At 40.8% G+C, this 22,935-nt stretch overlaps 1 protein-coding gene across 1 annotated transcript in view; it reads right to left on the minus strand.

The window, feature by feature from the left end:
- ALK (ALK receptor tyrosine kinase) overlaps window positions 1-22,935 on the minus strand; it is a 688,728-nt gene that overhangs the window by 502,144 nt on the left and 163,649 nt on the right. The window lies entirely within an intron of this gene.

Raw genomic sequence — 22,935 nt, forward strand, 5'->3', positions numbered from 1 at the left:
CTCTGTGGCCAGTGGCACTCAACAAATGTATGGCAGCTCTTAAAAGCCCCTTCGCTGGCATTCAAGCCTGTGATCCTCACAATGGTCTTGTAAGATAATGAAAAAATAATGCCAACTTACAGAGGAGGAAAATGAAAATGAAATGCTTCCTAACCTTTTTACACATCATGACACACAGAGAAAATGATATTTATATGGCTCACTGGGGCACACAGAAGAGGCACCAGCAGTTAGAGGCAAGTGGTCCAAGGGCTTCAGCCTCTCCTCCTCTGACTCAGCATCCCTGAATGCTGGGGGCTCGACAGTTTGGTATCTCTGCACAGCTGCTGGCTATTGGCAGCACATGCATGACCAAGGCACTGCTGGGGAAGGAAGCTCCGGGCCGAGAGATGTGGCCAGAAGTCATGTTGTGAGAAGCAACAGAGAATGCCATCACTCTGCACCTTGTCCCCGGGACATTTCAGAGCAGCAACAGAGCTGTTAGCCACAGAGGAATCCTGGGGCTTACTCTGCAGTCAGGAAAAGAACAGGTGCATCCAACACTCTGTCATCACCACACAAAGCAGGTGATTCAAGTGAATAAGGATCTTGAAGTTGGATCTGATGGGGCCATAGAAAGTTCTGTTCAAGCATTTATAACTGGTGAGATGCTTAAAAAAAAAAAAAATAGGAGGTAAACTCAGTTCCTTTCTCTATTCTGGGAAACTCAGAAAATAATTTCACAGGATGGTTACTGAATGGCCAAAAAGTAATGATTACAAATGACAGAGTTAACTGCTGTATGTGGCCTCATCAGTCATCATTCCAGAGCCTTATCGGGAGCCTCATCAGGATTAGGGGCTCATCATGACTGATGCTATTTGCCGACCAAGACGGCTTGGCTCCATCCCTTGCCCCTTCAATCATAGTGGCAGGAGGAACCTTCTAAGGTTTGAGCATAAGCCCTGAGAAATTGCTTTCGGCAATGACTCCGGGAGTGGCTTCCAAGATAATGGGCTCTTTTTCTGCAAGTGATAGTCTATCTCCACCAAACCTCCCAGGTCTTGCTGTCACTGGGGAGTTAGGGCAGCACCAGGACATGATGGTGGCCAGTACCAGGTGTGTGAGAAACTAAACCTTCTAGCCTGCTAAGTGAATGTCATACTCAATACAACTAGTTTACACTCATTCAGTGTCTACACAACATTAAACCCCTGGATGGAAAATGAAAATATTTCCTCAGTTCTCTGAATATATCCAAATGCTAACCAAAGATTTCCATTTTTGCCAAGATAATGTGCACGCCCTGTATCAATCCAGCCCAAGAGAAGCAGTCAGGACTGAGCATTAGAAGTATTTGGAGCAGGTGAATGAAACATGAGCTAACTGGATACTACTACTTATATCACTTATAACTGTGTATAAAGAGTAAGCCTGACTTCTAGGGAGGTTCTGTCAGTGACTGGAAAGGGTGTTGTAGGAAGGTGAAGTCAATCCCCTGCTAATAGCTTACGCTCAGCAACAATCAGCAGTGGGTGGGGAGGAGAGACATCACTTTTCCCTGGGCCTTGCACACAGGATAAACCTCTCCCCCTCCCTTTTTATTTTTTATTTTTATTTTTTCGTACAGGACATCCAGAGACTTCTGGAATACTCACATCCGTGAATACTGCTGAAGTGTATTATTACTCCCATAAAATGCATTTGCCACAATATACAGAAAACAACAAATCATTCGCTAAGCGACTGGGGACCACACCCAGCCTAACAGTGTGAGACTTTCAATTTCTTATCTCAGCAAAATGACAATTTATTATATATCCTAGAGTTTGGAATCACTTGCAAATCGTGGAAACTGTGACTATTTCGTCTGCCACTACTGAGAAGCTGCTGCAGTCAGAATATGAAAGTGAAGGAATACAACCAGATACAAAAGTCACCTTTCCAGGTCCACTGGGGTTCTCTGGGGGTGGAATACTCAGGTTCCAGACTCTGCAATGGGCAGCGGGGAGGAAAAAAACTGTTTATCACACAAGCCAGAAGATTTATCCGTGGCTTCCCCACTTCCCACGTCTGTAGATGTGTGCAGTTTTCCTGTCCAAGGTACATAGCAATTATAGCCACAATCGGTTTAACTCACCCTTGAGGTGAAAAGGCTTGAGGAAGTCATGTTTGTAGGTTGCTAATTGTTAGGGGGGCCCCAAAGATAAAGACATTGAGATCCTTACTCTCTGGAGTGGGTATAAGCGGAGCAGATGTAACACTAACAGAGGAAGGCTCTGGAATGTGATGCAGTGTGCTGGCAAGAGCAAGAAGGAAGCCACAAGTGAGCAGAAGGACATCCACTCCCAGAGCAAATAGGAGAGAGTGTGACTCCAAAGAGAAACACACACATTTGGCTGGTGGGGCCCCTGTCCTGCGGGCGGCCCGGGGGGCACTGAAGAAGAGTGACCTCCCTGGGCTCCCGGGAAGTCATTCAGGGAATACGAGCAGCATCAGGGAAGAGAAAACCTGAGGTCACCCTACCAGAATGAAATGATAGTCAGAGCTTCCTCCCATTTGAATTACCCTTGTTTATAGAGATATGTGGTCGGGGAGGAGGGTTTATAAAAGGGGCTCAAAATGAAATTAGGAAGAGGAGGCCAAATGGGGAATCTGGATGGTGCCATATTATCTTGGAGTGTAGATCCTGGGCTTAGACGCGAGGCTGACCTGAAATCAACTCACAGCTCCAACACCTACTACTACCGGGGTGACCTCAGCCTCGCTATTGGACTTCTCTAAGCTCCAACGTCCTTGTCTGTGATGTGGGGACAGTAATAGAACCAACGTTATGCGCCTGCCTTGAAGATGCCACGACAAAGTGCTTCTGAGCCGCCTGGCACAGTATCTAGCATACAGTATGTGTTCAGTAAATGTTATTTATAGCACCATAAATAATAATGTATTATTATTATTATTATAAATAAAGGAAATGCTGGACAAATTTTGCACCCAGGAATTAAGAGGTCTGAGTTCTGAAATTTCAGGGAAGAGTCCATACCATCCCTCTGAGGGAGAACAAGAGTTTTGTGGGCAGCAGAGATAGACTTGGAATCCAGACACAGCCACGGGGGTGGTTGTTTTCAGGACTGTGTAGACAATGACAAGAGGGGTTGAAGGGGCTGCCCCAGGAAAAAGTGGCCATGGGAGCCTGAGCATGCAGATTGGCCAATATCAGAGAAGCCGGCCATAGAGGCCTGAGCTGGGAGTTCTGATGCTTACAAAGGTGGAGAGTGCTAGATACATTGTCAGTCTGGGAGCCAGTAAAGCACAAATTAGGTTACCAAGGCAAGAACTCGGGCACGGAAAAACAAGTTAAGTACCCAGTTAGGAGGGAGACGTGGAGAACACGCAGAGGAACAGGACCCAGACCTAACACTGGGCCCAGGTGTCAGCCTCCCTCTGACCCTGTCCCAGACTCAGTGACTCACCGAGTCATCTGTGCTCTTTATATTCACTCCCCTTGTCCACATTCAAGCCCAGACGAAAGGTGCTACAGACAATCTCTATCACCACCTGGAAATGCTGAGCAATCATGGAGATTTCACATTGTGCCAGAGATAGGAGGATGGCTAATGTTTCCAGATTTTTTTTAATGGGAAAAAGGAATGGAGTTCGGGGACCTTATTAGACTTGTAAGCTTAATAATGCTCTCTGGCATAATTCTAAAATGGACAATTAACCAGATGGCTTGGAAACCTTTAGAAACATGCACTGATCATAGGGAGATAAAACTAGTTCAGTGGGAATAAGACAGGATCAGACTAAGGATAATATAATTACTAGCAAAAGAGTAACACAGTCCCCCTCACCCCCACCAAAAAGGAAAATAAGTACAAAACAAAGACCCCTGTAAAATAAATAGATCCTGATCTCGCTCTTTCCCCACTACACCCTCCCACACATACTCACATGCAGAAATTCAAATGGCTAATAAATATTGGACAAAAGTTCAACTCCAATAGTAATCAAAAGGAAGCAAATTAAAATACCAAGATGTGGGGCATCTGGGTGGCTCAGTTGGTCAAGCCTCTGCCTTCAGCTCCAGTCATGATCCCAGGGTCCCGGGATTGAGTCCCACATCTGGCTCCTTGCTCAGCGGGGAGCCTGCTTCTCCCTATGCCCCTCCCCACTCTGCTCGTGCTCTCTCTCCTCTCCCCTCTCTCTCTCAAATAAATAAGTAAAATCTTTCATAAAAAAACCCACCAAAATACAACTTTTCACTTACTGAATTAGAAGATATTTTTAAATAATTTTTAATAATGTAGCTGGTTTAAATTCATTTAAATTAATTTAAAATAGACGTCAAAATGATCATGCTCAGCAAGGATGAGGGGCAATGAGACAGATAATTTTATACACCCTTGGTAGGAGTATAAATTATAAATGTGATTGTTATTTGTAATGATAATGTTATGATAGCTAACAATGAGTGCTTACCGTGTGTAAAGCTGTATAAATATGCATCATTTTATTTATCACAGCAACCCTATGAAATAGATATTGACATCCTTGTTTTGTATATGAAGAAATTAAGAGGATATTTTCAAATTCCGATGCTCACATGTCAACTGATAGAGGGAGAATGCGTGGGGAGAGGATGAGAGAAGGGAAAATGTCCCATAGGTGACTCCGGTCTGGGCATGACTCTCTTTCTGCTGAGAATAACAAAACTGCACCATGCTGGAAGTAAGTGTAGATAAGCAATTTTGGTAATATTTAGAACCTTAGGAGTGTGCACACCACTGACTTTGATTCTATTCTAAGAAAATATGTTATAAAAAATGTTTGTGAACAACTACACTCCACAGTGATTTTATAACAGTAAATGTTATCTCAATTGGAAACAGATTATCTAGCATTAGGTGGAATTATTAAGAAAATAATATTAGTGGTAATAGTAATAATAATAACTTTTATTGCTTGTTGATTACGTGCCAGGTATTAGTTTAAGTTTTACTTGAATTCCCATATGTGCCTTATAGAAACTTGAAAAGATAGTGATTATAATTATCCTGTTTTGCAAGTAAGGAAACTGAGCCACAGAAAAGTAATTTGCCCGGGATCACAGACTAACCCATGGCAGCATCAGGACTAGAACCCACACAATCTTACTCCATAGTATTCACTACTAATCATCAAACTCTATATATTTAATTGATTTCCATGATAGACTATTATGGAGCCATTAGAGGTAATGTTTTCAAAGAGTTGTTCATAACGTAGGGAAATATTTACATTATATGCTTGGAAAATTGCATATATAGTATGATCTCAGCTATGTAAAAAATATACAAAGAAAACGCCTGAAAGGAAAACACCAATTAACAGTAATTGTCTTTGAATGGTCTGGTCATGAGTCATTTATTTTCTTCTTTACACTTTTCCAAGTATTTCTAATTTACTGAAATAAGTATGAGTCTTTTTTTTTTTTAAATCCAGGGTGGAAAAAATAAGGAAATCATACTCAGGCCAAATTATTTTGTTAAAATTATTTCCTTTTTGACAATGTATTTTAAAATTTGACTAAGGAAGGGAAAAAGGAAGGGGGGGAAATCAGAGTGGGAGATGAACCATGAGAGACTATGGACTCCAAGAAACAAACTGAGAGTTTTAGAGGGGTGGGGGATGGGTTAGCCCAGTGATGGGTACTAAGGAGGGCACGTATTGCATGGAGCACTGGGTATTATATGCAAACAATGAATCATGGAACACTACATCAAAAACTAATGATGTAATGTATGGTGACTAACATAATAAAATTTAGGGACCCCTGGGTGGCTCAGTCAGTTAAGCGGCTGCCTTCGGCTCAGGTCATGATCCCGGGGTCCTGGGATCGAGTCCTGCATCGGGCTCCCTGCTCAGTGGGGAGCCTGCTTCTCCCTCTTCCTCTCCCCCCTGCCTGTACTCGCTCTCTCTCTCTCTGACAAATAAATAAATAAAATTTTTTTAAAAAATTAAATTAGGGGCGCCTGGGTGGCTCAGATGGTTAAGCATCTGCCTTCGGCTCAGGTCATGATCCCAGGGTCCTGGGATCGAGCCCCACATCAGGCTCCTGGCTCAGCGGGGAGCCTGCTTCTCCTCCTCCCTCTGCCTCTCTCCCTGCTCATGCTCTCTCTCTCCCTCTCTGTATCTCTGTGTCTCAAGTGAATAAATAAAATCTTAAAAATAAATTTAAAAAATTAAATTAAATTAAATTTTAAAAAAAAGAAATATCATCAAAATAATAAATAAATAAATAAATAAACTACTGAGGAAAAAAACCTAATGATGTACTGTATGGTGACTAACGTAACATAATAAAATAAAATAAATAAAAAATAAAAAGCAAAAAAATAAATAAAAATAAAAATTTGACTAACTTACATTTAGTACATTAAGAAAGGGAACACATTTAACATAAAATGTCTACAATTGTTTATTAATGGAACAATTCTTCCTGTATTAATAAAAGAGGACCAAGATTAAGGTTTATCCACTCTTGAATTTCTGCTCCCTTTACCCCAATATCTAACACAGTGCCTTATGCAGTGTTAACTTTTGGCAAATATTTGCAAAATGAGTGACCTTATCTTGTTTAACACTTTTTAAAAAATCAGTAAGACATGGAAGAATTCCTTACTGAATCTGTAGTGATAATTGGTGCAACAGGAAACAGTCAAAATTTGAAATTATCTAAGCCAAATTCAGATGAAATGTAATATTCATTAAACTTTCAAAAGTATCAATTGTTTATGTATCAAAAGTCTTAAAATAAGTTACTCACTAATTTGCTGACGTGATTCTAAAAACCACCCAATGAAATACCTAAGATGTGCACAAAGATTTAGCCCCAGTGATGCTCCTGGTAACACCTAAAGATTAAAAACAATTAGATCTGTAACGGTACATGATAGGTTGAATATACTGTGGGCATCCTTAAAATAGAATATTATCTAGTAAAAGGATGTTGTAGAAATTTATTTATTGATGTAGATATTTTCGTGAAGATAGAACAGTATGATCCTACTTTGTTTAAAATACATAACTGATAAATAGCCAGAGATAAATGCATAGAACACAGACTGGAAGGCTATACAGTCAAATGTTAGCAGCAGATTATCTTTGCATGGTGTAATTATGGGCAGCTTTGTATTTATTATGCTCCATCAGATTTTTTTAAACGTAAAAACATCTTCTATACAACTATAGAATGTGTTTTGGGGTATTGGTGCTGATTTTACAACATTTCACATAAAAAAAAGGTGGGGGGGCTCTGGATGTATGATTGCCCTAAGCTCTTACATAGCTAGCAATACTGTATGGCAGCTAAAAAGACACTAATTCCAGTCTTAAGTGACACCACTAGTAGCAAAACCTCCAGACTATAGGCTGCAGTGACTCCCTTGGGCTCTGCAGTGGACAAGCACATTGATAATGCTGCATTCACTTCTTGCATTATTTTAGTAAAAGAACTGACAAACCAGGGAGTCCAGAGCAAAACAAGCAGTGACAGGGATATCTGCCATGAGTGAGGTTTGCCTGGAAAAGAAGAGTCTACTGGGAGATGTTCCATCTACCATCCTTCCCAACTTGGTGTCTGTTTCTTTTACATAATCCTCCCTGTGTCTCTACCACCAGGAAACATCCTGGGCTAGTTCCCCAGAATAACACTATGTCTGCGTGGAGGGTGAGAAATGGTAGAGCTGGAGTTGGAGTGAGGCCGGAGGAACAGGAGGGTCATGGCAAGAGTAACTGAGCTAAAGTATGAAGGAGAAAGACAAGCACAAGAATGCAAGCCTGGTAGGCCTACTGAGAGCCTCAAAACCCTGCTCTGGCATGGGAGGAGTCGAGAAGCAGAGAGATGGCTGGCAATGGCAAGGAAGCTTTCACAGTATCTTTTAAAGTGGCTCAGGTCAGGGAGGAGCTCATGTTATATTATACTCCTCCATTTATTCATCATATACTAGCAGAGCACTTGGGCACTGCAGACATACAACTGAGTTTCACACCCAAATGACCTTGGCCCTCACGGAGATTGGAGCCTGTGTCAAAAGAAGAAGAACAACTGGTCCAGTGAAGATGGCAAAGTAGGAGGGCCCTAAGCTCACCTTGTCCCACAGATATACCTACATAACACCCATATCAGTGTAAATAACCCAGAAAATGAAGACTGGCAGAACAGACTCTCCACAGCTACATGTAGAGAAGAGGCCACATCTAAGAGTGTCGGAAGGGCAGAGAGAAGGTCAGGAGCCAGATGGACCCACGGGACTGTCCATAGAATGGAGGGATGCTGTGGGCATAGAGAGGGGAAAAAAACAGACCTTCACCCCAGGCACCCCAGGCACGGGGATCCCACATGGTAAATACAAATCCCTATAACATTTGGGGACCAGCAGGGCCAAATTTCATGAGTTCTTACAATCAGCAGTGCTTAATACCTGGAACTTTCAAAATCAGCTGGCTCCACTCTGGGAGAGCTGGGAGGGCAAGAGGAAACTGAGTCCCCACCCTTAAAAAGATAGCACAATAAAGAACCCCACTGAGATACAGCATGGAAGTAGCAGTTTGAAAAGTGCCTGGGGTATATGGGAGGAAGCTTTATTAACTAATCTCAGAGCATGTGCTAGAGGGGCAGGGATCATTGGGAGACTTCCCCAGGAACAAAAGAGCTGTCAGGGACCATTTCCTTCCCCTGTGCCACAGCTCTGACACACAGACACCTGCAGGAACCAGCGTGGTGCCAACACTCACTACCTAACTTGATAACAGCACATCCCACACTCTCCAGCCAACCCTCTGCTCCAGATCTCCTCCTACAGCAGACCTATATGAGCTTTGATAACATTGCTGTGCCACCCCTTCATTCACCTGTTTACCTGTCCCCTCCAATAAACCCTTGGCTGAAGTCCTTGCAAAGCAGTGCCATAGCTTGGCAATGTGCAAGCAGCCCCCAAAAGGGGCCAGCACCACTCCAAAGAGACTCCTGCCCTGGGGGAGAGGAGAAAATAACCACACACCCAGTCAGACTGTAACTCCCAGTAGTGGGCTGGGGGCAGACATCTGATCTGACTGCAGGCCCCACCCACCAATGGAAGCTTCTCAGGGGACAACACAGGGGAAGCTCCCTGCAGTTTGGTGCTACAGCATGTCTGTCAAACACTTGTCTGACTCAACTTAAGTCCAAGGTGGGCCCAGACTGGCCCAGTAACAACACAGGGACCAAACTCTGCCCACAAAAGGCAAAGACAGCCATTGCAGATGACTGGACTGAAGGCAAAAGCAGCTCATCCACAACAGTAGGATGCACAAAAGACATATAGGAGACACCCCTGAAGTGCCAAGTTCTGGTGAACAGGGAGCATTGAACTTCAGGGCACTATAGGACCTCTTCTTCATAAGACCACTACTTTCAAGAGCAGGAGACATCGCTGACTTTCCTAATACATAGAAACAGACACAGAGACTTAGACAAAATGAGGAGACAGAGGACTATATACCAAATGAAAGAAAAGGACAAAATCACAGGAAGAGACCTAAACAAAATGGAGATAAATCATTTGTCTGATAGAGAATTTAAAGTAATGGTCATAAATATACTCAATGGACCTGAGAAAAGAGTGGAGGACCTCAGTAAGACCCTTAACAAAGAGATAGAAAACATAAAAAAAGAAGCAATCAGAAATGAAGAACTCAATAAGTGAAGTTAAAAATGCACTAGATGAAATAAATAGACTACAGGAAGCAGAAGAACTGATCAGTGACCTGGAGGACAGAATAATGGAAAGTAATCAAGCTAAACCAGAAAGAAAAAAAATAATAATAAATGAAAATAGACTTAGGGGACATGTGCACTATACGGATCCCAGAAAAAGAAGAGAGAAAGGCAGCAGAAAACTTATTTGAAGAAATAATGGTGGAAAACTTCCCAAACCTGGAGAAGGAAATAGAAATAGCATACAAATCTAATGGTGTCCACAAATCAAAAAATGGTAATAGAAATGCAAAAAACAAAGAGAAAAGAATCCAAATATACCACTAAAGAAAGCCAACAAACCATGACAGAAAAGAGTAAGAGAAGAAAGGAACTACAAAAACAATCACAAAACAAGTAACAAGATGGCAATAAATACATACCTGCCAATAATTACTTTAAATGTAAATGGATTAAACACTCCAGTCAAAAGACATAGGGTGATGGAATGGATCTATACAATCTATACACTGCCTACAAGAGACTCATTTCAAACCTAAAGACATCAGATATGCAGATTGAAAGTGAAGGGATGGAAAATTATTTGTCATGCAAATGGAGGTGAAAAGAGAGCCAGAATAACAATACTTATATCAGACAAAATTGACTTTAAAACAGAGACTGTAACAAGAGACAAAGAAGGACACTATATAATCATAAAGGGAACAATCTAACAAAAAGATATAACAACTGTAAATTTTTATGCACCCAATGTGGGAGCACCCAAATACATAAAGTAGCTAATAACAAACAGAAAGGAAATAATAGTAACACAATAATATGGGACTTTAATGTCCTCCTTATATCAATGGATAGATCATCCAAACAGAAAATCAACAAGAAAACAGTAGCTTTGAAAGACACATTGGACCAGGTGGATCTATCAGATATATTCAGAACATTCCATCCTAAAACAGCAGAATACACATTCAAAAGCACATGAACATTCTCCAGAATAGATCACATATTAGATCACAAAACAGGTCTCAAAAAATTCAAAAAAATAAAGTTATACCATGCATCTTTTCCAACCACAACACTATTAAAGTAGAAATCAACCATAAGAAAAAAATCTGGAAAGAACACAAATACATGGAGGTTAAATAACATGCTACTGAGCAGTGAATGGGTTAACCAATAAATCAAAAAGGAAATAAAAAAACACACGGAGACAAATGAAAAAAAAAACACAACAGTCCAAATTCTTTGGGATGCAGCAAAAACCATTCTAAAAGGAAAGTTTATAGCAATACAGACCCACCTCAAGAAGCAAGAAAAATCTCAAATAAATAACCTAACCTTACACCGAAAGGATCTAGTAAAAGAAGAATCAACAGACCCCAAAACAATACAAGGAAGGAAATAATAAAGATTAGGGCAGAAATAAATAAAATAGAAACTAAAAAACAATAGAACTAATTAATGAAACCAGAAGCTGGTTCTTTGAAAAGATCACCAAAATTGATAAACCTTCAGCCAGACCCATCCAAAAAAAAAAAAAGCAAGAGAGAGAAAGGACTCAAATACACAAAATCAGAAATGAAAGAGGATAAATAACAACCAACACCACAGAAATACAAAAGATTATAAGAGATTATGAAAAATTATATACCAACAAATTGGAAAACCTAGAAGAAATGGATAAATTACTAGAAACATATAACCTCCCAAAACTGATTCAGGAAGAAATAAAAAATTTGAACAGATTTATTACCGGCAATGAAATTGAATCAGTAATCAAAAAACTACTGACAAACAAAAATCCAGGATATACAACTTCTCAGGTGATTTCTTACCAAATATTTAAAGAAGAGTTAATACCTATTCTTCTCAAACTATTCCAAAAAAAAAGAAGGAGGAAAGCTTCCAAATTCATTCTATAAAGCCAGCATTACCCTGATACAAAAACCAGATAAAGACACTACAAAAAAAAAAAAGAGAGAGAGAGAACAACAAGCCAATATCTCTGATGAACACAGATTCAAAAATCTTCAACAAAATATTAGCAAACCAAATCCAACAGTACATTAAACACATCATTCACTATGATCAAGTAGAATTTATTCCTGGGATGCATGGGTGGTTCAATATTTGCAAATCAGTCAATGTGATACATCACATCAACAAGAAAAAGGATAAAAACCATATGATCATTTCAATAGATGCAGAAAAAGCATCTGACAAAGCACAACATCCACTCATGATAAAAACCTTCAACAAAGTATGCTTAGGGGGAACATACCTCAAAGTAATAAAGGCCATATATGAAAAACCTGTGGTTACCATCATACTCACTAGTGAAAAGCTAAGAGTATTCCCCCTAGAATCAGGAAAAAAGACAAGGATGTCCACTCTCACCACTTTTATTCAAAATAGTACCGGAAGTCCTAGCCACAGCAATCAGAAAAGAAAAGAAATGAAAGGCATCCAAATTGGCAAGGAAGAAGTAGAACTCTCACTATTTGCAGATGACACGATAGTATATAGAGAAAACCCTAAAGACTCCACCAAAAAACTACTAGAACGAATAAATGAATCCAGTAAAATTGCAGGATACAAAATCAATGTACAGAAATCTGTTATATTCCTATACACTAATAATGAAGCAATAGAAAGTAAAATTAACAAAGCCATCCCATTTATAATTGCATCAAAAACAATAAAATATCAAGGAATAAACTTAACCGAAGAGGTGAAAGACCTGTACTCTGAAAACTATAAAACACTGATGAAAGAAATTCAGGATGACACAAAGAAATGGAAAGACATTCCATGCTCATAAGTTGAAAGAATAAATATTGTTAAAATATCTATACTACCCAAAGCAATCTACACATTTAATGAAATCTCTATCAAAATACCAACAGCATTTTTCATAGCACTAGAACAATTCTAAAATTTGTATGGAACCACAAAAGACCCTAAATAGCCAAAGCAATCTTGAAAAAGAAAAATGAAACTGGAGGTATCATAATTCCAGACTTCTAGCTATATTACAAAGTGGTAATAATTAGTACAGTACTGACATAAAAATAAACATACAGATCAATGGAATAGAACGGAAAACCCAGAAATAAACTCACAATTATATAGTCAATTAACCTTTCACAAAGAGGAATAAAGACACAATAGAAAAAAAAACAGTCCCTTCAACAAATGGTGTTAGCTACATGCAAAAGATTGAAACTGGACCACTTTCTTATACAATAGAGAAAAATAAACTTAAAATGGATTAAGGACTTAAATATGAGACCTGAAACCATAAAAATCCTAGAAGAGAGCACAGGCAGGAATTTCTCTGACATTGGATGTAGCAATATTTTTCTAGATATGTCTCCTGAGGCAAGGGAAACAAAAACAAAAATGAACTATTGGGACTACAACAAAATAAAAATCTTCTGCACAGATAAGGAAACAATCAACAAAACTAAAAGACCGCCTACTGAATGGTAGAAGATATTTGCCAATGACATATCCAATAAAGGGTTAGAATCCAAAATATATAAAGAATTTACACAACTCAACACCAAAAACCCAAATAATCCAATTAAAAATAGGCAGAAGACATGAACAGACATTTCTCCAAAGAAGACATATAGATGACCAAGAGACACATAAGGAGATGCTCAACATCACTAATCATATGAGAAATGCAAATCAAAACCACAATGAGATATCTCCTCACACCTGTCAGAGTGACTAAAATCAAAAACACAAGAAACAACATGCATTGGTGAGGAGGTGGATAAAAAGGAACCCTCTTGCACTGTTGGTGGGAATGCAAACTGGTGCAGCCACTGTGGAAAACAGTATGCAGGTTCCTTAAAAAAATTAAAAATAGAACTACCACATGATCCAGTAATTCCACTACTGGGTATTTACACAAAAAATATGAAAAAACTCATTCAAAAGGATATATGCACCCTTATGTTTACTGCTTCATTATACATACAACCAAATTATGGAAGCAGCCTAAGTATCCATTGATAGATGAATGGATAAAGAAGATGTGAGATAGATAGATAGACAGATAGATATAATGGAATAATATTCAGCCATAAAAAAGAATGCAATCTTGCCATTTGCAACAACATGGATGGGTCTAGAGAGTATAATGCTAAGTGAAACAAGTCAGAGAAAGACAAATACCATATGATTTTACTCATATGTAGAGAAACAAAACAAACGAACACAGAAAAAAAAAAGAGAGAGAGAGAGAGAAACCAAGAAATAGATTCTTAACTATAGAGAACAAATTGATGGTTGCCAAAGGGGAGGCGGGTGGGGGGATGGGTGAAATAGGTGAAGGGGATTAAGGGTACACTCATCATGATGATCATCAAGTAATGTATAGAATTGTTGAATCACTATATTGTACATCTGAAACTAATATAACACTGTATATTAACTACAATAGAATTAAAAATTTTTTTAACAAAAGAAAAAGAACAACCAAGAGGTGTTTGTTGAAAAGGAAGTGATACATTATAAATTTTCATGTTTTTTCTGCAGAGGAATCATGCTCAAATTCCATGTATCATTATTTTTTATCATAAAATATGGTTCCATGCTTCTGTCCTGACAGTATAATCTGGTTTATAAGCCCATTGGGTGAATTAACTTCTGCAGTCATCTACTATTTTGTTGTCACTCCAGAATTACAGGGTGGTGACAATGCAGCTCATGTATCAAGCTCTGCTCATATTTAGAGGAGTTTGCCCAGGTTTTTAAGAACAACAAAATTTTGAGGCATGTTTTGAGTTTATAGATCTTAGGACTTTTCAACATGGAGAAGGGTATCAAATGAAAAACTGAAATGATAGGAACTACTGAAAGGAAACTCATTTATCCAATGGGATTGAATTCATTAAAGAGTGGCCTGGATTTAGAGTAAAGCATGGTAAGAACACCATGAGCCATTTGCCCTCTGTGACAATTTGAAGCTTTATGCTTTAAATTTCTTGAGACTCAAAATGAAATGGTGATAAGTTAAAACACAGAAGGACACTTCTATTGATAACCTATGTCCAAAAATAGCAAAAAATAATTTCTGTGACATGATTTCAAGGGTGCGCAGGAATAGGTGGAAAAAACATGGTTACATATTTTGTAAAGTTTGATAAATCTGGATTTACATTTCCATCTTACCACCACTTATTAGGTATGTGATTAAGGGCAGATTCATGAACAGATTTGAGTCTAAACTTTCTCACCTGTTAAAAAATTCAATGGGGATGAAAATTCTGCCTTATGTGATTATTGAAAGATTTTATGAGATGTATATAGTGAATGCCAAGCACATATCAATGCCTATAGTGTGAGTTCCCTGCCCCCTCACCCATCAGAATCAAAGCATTGGAGGCCAGCTTGGGTTTTGACTCTGCAACCAGTGATTCACAATATGGTGGTGTAAGGAACTCTATATGCTCTGTATATAAGGAATTCTGTATGTGTCAAGCACTAGGAATGTAACTAGGAATGTAGATAAAATGTCAAAAACATCTTTCAGTACACGTAATGAAGTTTTAAAAAATGCATTTGTAATGTCTCTTTTATCATTTTTATTGCATTCAATTCAGTAAACATTTATGAATGCCTACACCATCCATATTCATTGTCTAGTTTAGTAGAACTTCAGAGAGCTATTGCATTTTGATGTGAGGTCAGACACTGGTCAAGTCTGTTGTTCTGACATTGAGAAGTCTTCTGTCCTCAACTCTGCAGGGCCAGTTTACTTTACTGTCAAGCTCTACACTGGTACAGAGGAGTTTTATCAGCTTTGTGAATTAAAAAAAAATAATAATGCTTTCCACATCATAGGAGAGCAAATATTTATTCAATTAAAAAAGGAAGAAATAAAGGAAGGGATGGACAAAGGGAAAAGAGAAAGAGGGATAGTTAGTCACAGATACAGACAGAGGATGGTCCAGAATATAGACAAAGGGGCAGTCAGACTGTCAGGAAGACTGTCTTCTCACCTACTTCATGGACTATTGAAACAGACATTTTAAAAATAAGACAGGGGCGCCTGGGTGGCTCAGTTGGTTAAATGTCTGACTCTTGATTTTGGCTTGGGTCATGATCTCAGGGTCCTGAGATCAAGCCCTGCATAGGGGGGAGTGGGGGAGGGTCTGTGCTCAACAGGGTGTCTACTCGAGATTCTGTTTCTCTCTCTCCCCTCTGCCCCTCCCCCCTCTCTAAAATAGATAAATCTTTTTTAAAAATAAGAGAAAACATCAGGTTCTAAATAGTAATGGAGAACGTCAACAGCGTCAAATAAAACAGATAAATCATACTAACATAAGTATATTTGATTTTTAAAAATTCCTATAATCTGCATAGTGAAGCTGATTAATCAATCTTCACACACACACACACAAAATGAAAAACAGGTTAGATCCATTGTGAGCTCTTAAGTTGGGCTGCTTGGTTATTAAAGTCAATCCAGCCCTGTCTTCCCCAATGGCATTCATCCAGTCATTGAGAAGTTCACAGGAGCCAAACTCAACTCCTCCCTTAGTACTACGGAATTGCTGATTCTTCCAAGACAAAAGCCTCTTTGGCCTCCATTTTCTTAGAAGAGTCTCTGAGACTAGTTGAAGGCACTGTCCAGATAGACTGAGTCAGAATCACGCTACATGGCTCCTGCATAGCTACGGAGGGACTCTAGTCAGCAAGGGCCGGCAGTTACATGACTGCATCCAAAGGAGGTTTGGAGAAAAGCTGGGGTGGTGAGGAGAACCACTCACCCAAAGTGCTGGGACTCACAAGGTTTCAGTCACCCATGGAAAAAAATCTAAATATTTCTGCAACAAAACTTGAACTCTGCCTCCCATGCCAGTGAGCATATCGGCTTCCTTCACACCCACAACGTCATTGTCACATGGTTCCCCTGGGACTTGGAGACAGTCTCTACCACATGACAGGACCTGTGCTTCCCCTCAGCCTCAGCTCAGGCAGGGCGTGCATGACTATGGATGAACTGGGAAGGGAGGCTATTTTGCCCAGGGCCCTCCTGCTGAAGGAGCCTACAGAGCCAGGTTCATTATGTAAGCTGCCATCTCTAACCCTAAGGTGGTTCTGCTGACAAATACCCATAAGGTAAACACTCTAAATTGTTTCTCTCACAGCAAGCACCGGCTCACGGTGGTAACCTCTCCTTGGGTCACCCCTGTGATCAAGGGCCGGCATTTGCAGGCTGCCTGCCCCAGACTGAGACCTGGGCTGGGGCTGACAGAAGAAAAAGGAGGCCTTGCCTCTGTTATAGACTGTGGGCAAATCACTCCCTGGCTCTAGGTCTCCATCTCTGCATTTGCAATACAAAGAGGCTAGACTAATTGATTGTCAAGGTCCCTCTGGTCTCTTGATTTCACCTACAGCCTTTATATCTGTATCTCCAATCCTCCACCCAGCTAGGGATCCAATACCAGATGTCAACCCTTTAGGGCTCTAACGAACAGAAGCCAACAACCACAGCTCAGGGCCAGGGACCCCCAGGCAGAATACCTCTGGCATGTCCAACACGAACTACTCTCTCATCCTAGCCAGGTAAGCGTAAATCTCTCAACTAAAATTCCAACCCAAAACTATTCCCCCTTTTCCTTTGCTCTAAGAGCATCCCAGAGCAAGAGCCAACCCTCCTCACAGCTTCAGCCACCACCAGGGTGACAACCGCAAAGCCCAGCTGATGAATAGGACCCTTCGGGTGCTGGCCATCCTTCAGTGAAGGACTTAAAACGCCAAGCATCTCTTGCACTTTGACAACATATCTCCAATATCACAATAATGGACAAGCTCCAGGCGGTAGAAGGAGAGAAAACCCAATACACCAGGAATATAGTCCAATCTTAGCAGCCTTAAGCAGACCAAGGAAAACAAGTTTTATTCTTGCTGGGCATTTAGTATTAACTTTTTCTGACATTGAGATTCATGATCTGCCTATTTATGGGTGAGGGTAGGGACTAGAAAAACAAATCAGTTCTTCCATATTGATATTCCGTAAGCTAGACGAGATCTCTAAAGCCTCTAACGATCTTTTATTCTCTCTCTCTCTCTCTCTCTCCAAAGCTCATCCAGAAACTTCCTTTAATTAGAAGTGTTTCTTCTGTTTCATTTAGAGATGTGATGTTCAACACAGGACCTGGTTTTCAAAGCGACCCCTTTCAGGCTTGCTTTTGTTCATCAGACAAACCTAGCCCAGGACAGGAGTTACAGACCCAAGACTGAGCAGACTTACCCCAGTGGTATGAAATTAAAGAATAAATGAAGGAGACAACTGACTTCAAAAGAAAAGTCTGCCCCTTGGCAAAGGAAGGGGATGAGAACAAGGATACTTAGAACAGCCCAGATCACTTTTCCTTTGTCATTAGAGAGCCCCTGAGGACCAATTCCTGTTTGACTTGGAGCCTGTAGTTTTGACAAAGTTCCCAAACATGACCCCTAAATTGATTTTAAATCCTTCTTCAGAAGAAACTGAAATGATAAAACACACAGCACCCTTTAGAAACCATCTGCCAAAAACCACTCAACAGATGGGGGCTTAAAACTTGGTGAGCCTACAGCCTACCAGCCTTTGTTTCAACTTTAAGAGAATTTGCAGGTGTTAAATGGGCCCCCAGGATTGCAGACCTCTTCAGGACCCAGGTTCTAATGAGGACTCCATGAGAATTACTAGACAAGTGGATTAGAACAGGCCTGCAAGGCTACAGCCAAGCCCATTTCATTTCATGGTTCACGTGGAGGTCTTTAGACATGCAAAAATGCCTTCTCCAATCACAGGTGCTTAGGCTATGTCTTCTTTTTTTTTTTTTTAAAGATTTTATTTATTTATTTGACAGAGAAAGACACAGCGAGAGAGGGGACACAAACGGGGAGTGGGAGAGGGAGAAGCAGACTCCCTGCTGAGCAGGGAGCCCGATGCGGGACTCGATCCAGGGACTCCAGGATCATGACCTGAGCCGAAGGCAGTCGCTTAACCAACTGAGCCACCCAGGCGCCCTAGGCTATGTCTTCTTTAATAGAAATTTCACAAAGAAAGCTCTCAGAGAACATTAAACTTCTATACAACAGCCCACAAAACTTAGGCTTACAATAAAAAATACCTAAATCTTGCAACATTTCTTATTTCCATATTGGTTTCCTACATGACCTTGGACTAGCAAATGCCAAACAGAGTTCCTAATCCCAAAATGCCACACAGAGGAGGAAACTGAAGCCCACAGAGGAGAAGTTGTCTTTGCTGATCTCTCTGCTACTCTGGGCCCAGTGTGATGGGAGAGACACAGGGTAGAGGGCAGGACAGACCAAGACAGGGAAGTGTACTATTCTAGTTATTTGTTGCTGTGTAACAAATCTCTCCAATCCTTAGGGCTTAAAACAAGGATAACAGTTATTTTGCTCACAAATTTATAGTGTGAACAGGGCTTGACAGTAACTCATCCTTTTTCCATTCAGGGTCAGCTGGGGCATTTGAAAGCAAGGGCCTGGAATCATCCAAAAGCTCATTCCCTCACATGTCTGGTGGTTGATGCTGGCTCTTGGCTGGGACCTCATCCAGGGCAGTGGCTGGAGCACCTAGAAGTGTCCTTTCCATGTGGCTGCTTGGCTTCTTCACAGCATGGTGGCTGGGTTCCAAGGCTGAGGGTGGAGGGCATCTCAAGAGAGAAGAGAGCCAGATGGAAGCGATTTCCTTTTCCACTGTAGACTCAAAAGTCACTCAGTGTCACTTATGCTGCATTCTATCTACCAGGTGTGAGTCAGTCAGACAAGCCCACTTTTGAGGAGAAGGTAGGCATGTCAAAGAATTTGCAGACATGTTTTCAAACTACCATACAGACAAAGGCTTCTTTTTCTACCACATGGAAAATAGGGGTAGTCTTCCACTATTTTAAACAACCGCCCAGGAAAAGTTGCTTTACTCTGTACCTACTCTATAAAAGGCACTATAATGAACACTTTCTTTGCTTTTCTCATTTCAATTTCAGTCCTAGCAAAACAAGCCACACTCACATTTTACATATGAAGAAACTGAGACTCAGAGATAGGTAACTTGCCTACACTCACTCAACTAGGAAACGGCTGAGAAAGGTTGTATCACAGGTCTGGATCAAAAGTCCATTTTCTTCTCACGAGTTACACTCCTTCAGCAGTGGATAGGAACGGGATCCGGGTGATGTGCTATGGTTGACTTTTTGTGTCAACTTGACTGGGCCGAGAGATGCCCAGATATCTGGTTAAAACATTGTTTTTGGGTTGTCTGTACCCATGTTTCCAGAAGAGATTAGCACTTGAGTTGGTGGACTACAATAAAGCAAATGGCCTCCCCCAGTGTGGGTGGGCACCATCTAATCCACTGAGGGTCTGAATGGAACACAAAGAGGGAAGAAGGTTGAATTTTCTCTCTCCTCCTGACTGCCTGTACTGAGACATCAGTCTTCTCCTGCCCTTGGACTAAAACTCAGACCACTGGTGGTGCCCCTAGCTCTCAGGCCTGCAGACTCAAACTGGAGTTTAACTGACACCACTGGCTTTCTCGGATCTCCAGCTTGCAGATTGCAGACCATGGAAATTCTCAGCTTCCACAAATGCATGAGCCAATTCCTTATCATGAATCACACACACACACACACACATATACACACACACTACTGGTTTTGTTTCTCTGGAGAACCCTACATGTGCACCATCCTAAGAAATGCCGAGTCCTAGAGAATTGTGTTAGGATGGAACCCTCCCTCATACACAATCAAATAAGCAAAATTCTCCTAGTTGCTGGCAAAGTCTGCCGATACAGATGGGGAAAAGGCTGGGGCTCTCACCCTGCATGGGGTATTCTTGTGAGATTGCATCTACCCGGTGTGTTAATGGAGGAATAAGAGGTTCTTTGCCCGGCTGGATCTTTTTCATCCTTCAGGCCCAGCCTAAATGTCACCTCTTCAAATGTCCTCCCCTGATCACTATCAGAGGAGGTCCCCACACACTGATATGTTCCATCACTGCTTCCTTCACATTGCTTAGTCACCTGCTCATTGTCTGACTCCTGTCCTAGATTGTAAGGTCCATAAGAGCAGAGACAACCCCTATTTTATTCATCTATACCAAGTGCTTAAAATAGTGCCTAGCAGGGAGTAGGTGCTAAATAAATATTTGTTGGATGAACAAATGAATGAAAGAATGATCCTAGACTATGAAAATGCTGAGATCAATTACAGACCTCCAGGATGCTAGGACCATAGGTCCATACCCTCAAGCCCCACTACGGAAGATTTAGGTGTAGCAACAGTGATCTTAATGAAGCACTTACCTTGAGTCAGATACTCTGCTAGGACTTTATGAATATTAATCTCATTTCATACTTACAACAACCCATGACCTATGTGTGAGAACTATTCCCATTTTATAGATGAAGAAAGAGGTTTTTAGAGAAGATATGTAACTTGCCCCAAGTTAACACTGCTAGAAAGAATCAAGGCTAAAATTCCCATCTGTTTGATTCCACAGCCTTATCTCTCTGCTATTAGGCAATACTGCCAACTATGGGTTTCTTTAAAGGTCTAATAAAAAAAGCAACTGGAGATCAGCTTTGAACGATCAGCTTTTGTGAAAAGTGAGAATTGGATAGAAGAATCTCTAACAATGCATTCCTAATGTAAAGGTAGCATTTGGACCAGGTCCCCATTACCTGGAGACAGGTACCCAAATTGTAGGAGCAGTATTCATGAGCCCCTTGAAGCCTGGATCTTCAGAGGACACACGGTGAGGTATGATAAGGGTTGGCTTTGCTTGAACCCTTTAAATAAGAGGATGACTTGCTGTAAATTATACTAAACTCTCAGTTTTCTACCCAGGTCTAGTGTTTGATGCAGAACTTGGCCCCCATGCCACCTCCAGCATCTTCCCTAGCTGTGTCCTGTGATGCACTTAGATAACTCAGAAACCTGTTGGTGAGAGAAATCTGATGTTTTCTGGGATCCTCCAGATCTCTAGGACTTTAGGCTGGTTTAGGAGAAGTTCCTGTAACTGTTCCTAGTTACTCGCTTTGAGATATCTATTGCACTCTAAGCTCGTTATGTTTGCTACTCAACCTACTGCATTTGAGCCAAATTCCCAGTGTCTTCTCACCTGAGAGAGAGAAATAGAATCTAGCGTGCATTTGCCAGCCCTTCTATTCATCCTGCAGAAACAAAATGGAATAAGCCACGTAGATGTTGTTGTGCTAAAAGAACCACAGTCCCTGAGATGAATATCATGCATTCCTATACTTCTCACAGAATCTCAGGGTTGGAAGGCTGCCAAGTTCATGTCCCATCTCAAAGCCTATGGCAATGACAGCTGATTCTTCCGCCTGTCCTCCCACCAGTGCCGTGTGTGTTTGTATGTGTGTGTGTGTGTATGTGTTGGAGGGGGGAGGGGTGTCACTCTAATCCAGAAGTGGCCTATACTAACTGATGCAAAGGTCTTCCTTCCTTAGAACTTCAAATTGACCTCCCTCAAACTGCCTTTGAGAAATTGGGGGCAGGGGGAAAGAGTCATTTCTTCTCCTCTAATCAGTACACTATCCATGATAATATGTTCCAACTAGTACGAAATTTTAAAAACTTATTTTTGGAAGCGGGTGCTCTTAAGAAAGATTGCTTCCACGATCAAACCTAAAAACAAATCTCAGGAACGATTATCTACAGGTAGTAGACATTTAAAAAAATTGTTAACTAATGAACGAACAAGTTTCTTCACACCAATAAAAGTGGAGGTTTCCATAATATTCTTTTTTTTTTTTAAGATTTTATTTATTTATTTGAGAGAGAATGAGAGAGAGCACATGAGAGGGGGGAGGGTCAGAGGGAGAAGCAGACTCCCTGCCGAGCAGGGAGCCCGATGCGGGACTCGATCCCGGGACTCCAGGATCATGACCTGAGCCGAAGGCAGTCGCTTAACCAACTGAGCCACCCAGGCGCCCTCCATAATATTTTGATGAACACTATTGGGTCACCATGCAGGTACATCAGTTTTGAAGGGAGAGGAGGAAAATATCTCCTAGATCTCAGAGACAGAGCAGATGTTTCTATCCCTCTCCCTGACCCCAGCCTGGGAAAACAGAAGAAGCATTTTCTTAAATTTCCTGTACCCTCAGTGTCTAGCACAGGGACTAACACAAGACTGAATGCTCAGCAAATACTCAG

This window comes from Mirounga angustirostris, unplaced genomic scaffold, assembly GCF_029215605.1.
Source record: "Mirounga angustirostris isolate CCGP_5_RB_7025 unplaced genomic scaffold, mMirAng1.0.hap1 SCAF_10, whole genome shotgun sequence".
NCBI lineage: Eukaryota > Metazoa > Chordata > Mammalia > Carnivora > Phocidae > Mirounga > Mirounga angustirostris.